General features: G+C 34.2%; 1 long non-coding RNA gene across 1 annotated transcript; it reads right to left on the bottom strand.

The window, feature by feature from the left end:
• Window positions 1-1,596: 1,596 nt before the first annotated feature.
• Window positions 1,597-4,860, bottom strand: LOC109363967. Its single transcript, XR_002109894.1, has 2 exons — window positions 4,769-4,860; window positions 1,597-2,201 (listed from the first exon to the last, which is right to left on the bottom strand). It is a non-coding gene; the product is annotated as an uncharacterized LOC109363967 (long non-coding RNA).
• Between the last annotated feature and the right edge of the window lie 309 nt (window positions 4,861-5,169).

The raw sequence follows: 5,169 nt of genomic DNA, 5'->3' as shown, positions 1-5,169 counted from the left end.
TTGAAGAGAAAGATTCTACATCCATTTTGTAGAGACAGGGTAATTATTTATTCAGTTTTGACTAAGAGGTCATGAGATGCAGTCAAAGAACATTTACTTAACATTTAACCTGTGTAGTACCTCACAGCCTCATTTATTTATTTAGAAAGTGTGTTTACATCTACTGAACTGAAAAATAATGTAATATTTCTTATCTCCTTCATGATGGATGGATCACACTATCACTCTTATCCTTGAACAGTGTTATGGAACTTAATATCAAGAAGTTATTAGTGGTGTTTACATTATATGTAATAACATCCACCAGCTGTATTTATATCACGAGGGCAGCAATCTTGCATTTTGGTACAGTACCACTGGTAATTTTTCTTTTACGACTCTGGAAAAAGCTCTGATATTCTGAAATATGCCAGACAGTGCTCACTGAAACCCACTACCCCTAAAAAAATATGCCAGTAAGAAATACATTATGATTGTCACAGCTAAGCAATTTCTAAGACTAAAGGGATTCTGAGTGATTTCATTGTAAAATAAGAAATAGTTAATGTAACACAGAAAAATTAAATTTATAATTGAGATGTCACACAGTAGATGAATAGACTTCACTCTCCACTCAAAATAAATAAACAAATAAAAATCATGCAAAGGGCAACAGTGAGACAACAACTGTTGCAGAGGGCAACAGTGCATCTTGGCAAGCGAAGCACTGGGTTTGTCATGAAAAATTCCTTGGGTTCATATATTGATACATATGGCTTTTTGGTTTTTTATTAGAAGCAGAGCCTGAGAAACAGCAGTGCTCAAATTGTACTTTGAGAAAGATTTTTTTTTCCGATGGCAGGAAGTCAGAAATCCTGCTGATGGGCCAGTTTATAAGAAACAGATGATGTAACTTTGATAAAGCTCTCTTCTGGTTTCACAAACCAAAGTGTTTCAGACAAATAGGCAGGAAATGCATTCAGACATGCTGTTTTCTGTGAAACATGCAAAAAGATCAAGATCCCAAAGCGTGAAGAGAAATAGACAAGGAATTAAAGTATTTATCAAGTTACTGTTTGAATACTAAGTAATGTATTTGTGTTGTGTTCAGGAAACTACATGTGTACTGCAGATAGTGAAGTTTCTCCTTTAAGTACCAGAGGTGCTGGAATTGATAATCATGTCAAGAGACAAAATGATGCAAGTAAAAGGAAATTATTTATTTATATATTTGTTTAAAATATTATTACAGTGGTAGACCATTATTTTAAAAGGAAGACCATCTTATATTCATTCAAAACTAGCCTGTTAAGCATATATTTTTAAACTCTAATTTTTAATACATATAATGAAAGAAAATAATATTTTACAAATAGCTATTTTTATAGATCTTATGAAAAACGTGTTCAAAAATAACTGCAGAAATCTGCCTCTTTAAGTGTACAAAACATCATTACTGTGCTGAAGATACTTTCTGAAAAGCCAAAAATATTTAAGTCAACAATTGAGTCCACATCAAACCCTACTGAGGGTATTGTACGAAGTACAGATTTTGTTTGTCTTAATCCCGTACATATTTGTATTTGCTTTAAAAATGTTTCATAAAAACTGCTATTATTAAACCTAACATCTTTCCCTATCGGCAGAAAAAAAACGAGCCAGTGCAATTGTCTCTGTTTATTAAAGTGTCTCCTCTTCTGACTGAGAATCTTCTACTACTCAAAGAGAATTTTTACCACTAACTTCAAACAAAAATTTTCTCCAGTCTATTGCTGTGTAATCCGTTTTACTCTCTCTTGGTTTTCCCTCCTAGTTTCAAAATGAAAAGTATTACAAAATCTTTATTACATTAACTGAAGAAGTAATAACTCAAGTACTTTATCTGATGAGGCTTACGTATAAACTGGCTCACTGTAAAACCAAGTGCTTAATTAACTCAAAACCAATTGCAACTAATGCTGCTTGACTTTTTAGTCAGCTATGACCAGTCTAAGACAGTGTGTGTGTGTGCCTGTCTGTCTGTCTTTGTCTCTTCATTACTTCATTTATTGCCCCTTCTGGCACTTCTTCACGAACGAGCTTTTTAAGAAGGTGCGGTATCCTGGATCGTCTACATACTCATTCTTAAAACGGGAACTCAGTACTCTCTGTCTCTTCTTTTCTCCCAGGATAATATCCGCTCCATAAAACGTGTCTTCAAATCTCATGTCAGACGCTGTAGACTAAAACCAGACATTAAATACATATTAGGCTTGGTACACGCTATCACGTTCTGATATATTTTAGTGGAGTTACATGGAAATACAGGTACATTCCACTAGATCACCAAGGCACTAACTACGATTGATTATTCAGTTACGACGGAGTTTTTAGAAAAATGTATAAATACTAAATATATAGTTTAAACACACATTTTAAAGTATAATTTTTACTTTCCCTGTTTTGTATGTTCATAAATTAATTTTTTAGATCTTTAGTGTTCCTAGTGACTGATACCAGCTAGGTTTGTTTTTATTCAAAACTCAGAAAATCACACTCGTTCAGAATGCAATACAGCAACACAGAAATAACACAATTGTTGGGTAGTTTCACTCCTAGCAGTATCAAGTATTATCCACAACTGTGTTTTATTCAGACATGTTTTAAGCGCAATGTACCTCAAGGACTTCTGTTAACAAACCTGCATGCTGGTTGATTTACTAAGAGCTGGAATCAACAGCTGTTTCTCAGCAAACTTAAAGGATCAACTGCAACAAAGAAGCAGGATGGTAAACAGCAATCCATTTGGGGAAAGCAGTGGCAGAGTTTGGAACCAACTTCCATTACTTGAGTCATGGTAAAATTTCCCCAATTAGGAAAAACACTGGTTAGAAGAAATTAGTGTCATATATTTCAAGAAGGGGAAACAATGTCTTTATTCAGCATGAGGAGGTGAAGGAAGTGTTAAACATACCTTGAGGAATAAATCCATTTTTTATAGAACCCAAGGGAACAGCGGAGAATCATGGAAAGGCCTGTGTACAGACTGGACATTGTAGCTGACCAAATTCAGTGTTTTTTAACCTATATCTAACGCCCATATAAATTGAATGGTGTCAGATGCAAAAATAAAATACTGAACTATAAAAATATCATTTTTAAAAGAGCATGAACTCAGTTATGTCCATAATGATATTCGTACTGAAATGCTAGTTTTTGTTCTACGGGACATGCAATTAATTAAAAAAGCTTTATGTAAGTAGTCTCCCTAAAAAGAAAAAAAAAATAACCAATTGAGTTCTGAATATAATTAAAAAACATTGAAGACACACTGAATATATCCAGATGGTTTGTTCAACATTTTCCATGACATCTTTCCTAACCCTAGATAATTAGGACACTGAAAGGTGTCTGCACTTACCACAAACAAATGGCCAAAAATTGCCTCAGTCAGGAATATTTGACTATTGCACCTCCGACTGGAAAGAGTTGTCCTAATCTCATTCTATTCCTTCAGTAAATCATGGGCATCCTGCCAGCGGGCACTCACTGACAACCTCAGATTTCTGTCTCTTCTATTCCTCGCTTTCTTGCCCATTCATGCATTAAGGGGCAATCCTTGCCCTTGACACAGCCTCCACAAAAGGGATAGCTGTTGAATGACTGAAAGGAGACACTGATGGCAAGAACAAGCAGGCAAGAAGCAAAAAAAAGGGAAGTCAAATTTACTTATCTACACCTATGTGTGATGCTGTGTTAGGCCATCAAACTCATCCAAGCTGAATATGCCTGAAGAATCCACTCTACACATTATCCCCCTACCATGCCACATATCCAGCTCTCAATAATCAAATTAATGTCACATAACAGATATGTAAGCAGGTTTTGTGTATGAGCCTGCCACCTTGCAGCAACGAAAAGTACACTGTACAATGTTCTCCCTTTTAAAGCTTCATTTTTCTAATAAGAGAGTTACCCTTTTTTCACACAATACTGAATTATTTCTCTTATTTATGAAAACAACTTAGCATCTTTATGCTTTGTTGTTAGATTAAGAAAGATAATTCAACTTACAAGGCACAGTTTTGAACAAAGAATGCTAAATTAGAACACGGACTTGAGACGAGCACAATGCATTTCTGAGTAGAATTAGTATTGAATTGAACTACACAAACATCTAAGCATTAGACAAAGACAGATCTGTTTCCTCCAATATCCGTATGGCAGAACTTTCCCTTTTCAAACTTCTGCTCCTCAAGAACCTCAGCTCTTTTCTGAATGGCATATAGTTAACCAGTGGATGTTGTCTGGAACCACAAGAAACTGGAAAAATATGAGGGTCTGGTTTTAAACCAAAGATCAGTGAAATGCTATAAGTCCTGTTAGTGATATTAATGAGTTTTGGTGAATCAGGTGTTCTGTTTCTTAGGACAAGTTAATTGTATTTCTATTAAATTAAAAGCATTTAAAATCTCAAAGCTCTGATAACTTGGAAAGTTTTTCAAAAAGCATGGACATTATAAAAGCATTCTGAAAGAACATAACATTTATCTATTTTAAAATTTAAAATATTACTTATGATCTGACAGATATTCTATCACAATGACTCCTTTGGGAGACAAGAATTAAGTCTGATAGCATTTGCCTGTACTAGATATACAACAAACCCTTCTCACTGGTAAATGTGAACTTGTGCTAATTGGTGTGTAAAATCTGTACAAATTAAAATGAAAAGTAAGAATTAAGCCAGGGATAGTATTGTTGGCATTTTGAGCATATAAACACCATGAAGTTATCAGAAAGTACTCACAAAACGTGCTTTCACTCTTTTAGGAAGCTCTTCATCTAGGGTATAGATCTCTTCTCTCTTCATTAGTATTTGAGAACCATCCTCAAACTCAACCTAATTAGGAAAAAAAAGGAGTATTTTTAAAAAAATCATGAAATCGTGATTTAACTCTGGGAAATTTCTGGAGATGTCTGAATAAAATAGCATCTGCAAGCAGAGAAGATTTGAACATAAATAATTTCTATCTTAGTGAAATTAAGATAAAACAGAAAAAAAAATGTTATTTCTTAGAATCTTCATTAGACAAAAAAAAAACACCTAAGCAAAGAGACTTCAAAATCAACACTGACACACACACAGTAAAATAAAGTTTATTAGGAATGCAGAGTAGAAACAACACAGACAAAATAATTTTGTAGGAC

This window comes from Meleagris gallopavo, chromosome Z (assembly GCF_000146605.3).
Source record: "Meleagris gallopavo isolate NT-WF06-2002-E0010 breed Aviagen turkey brand Nicholas breeding stock chromosome Z, Turkey_5.1, whole genome shotgun sequence".
In the NCBI taxonomy this organism is placed as follows: Eukaryota; Metazoa; Chordata; class Aves; order Galliformes; family Phasianidae; genus Meleagris; species Meleagris gallopavo.
This window is presented reverse-complemented; position numbering and strand designations above follow the sequence as displayed.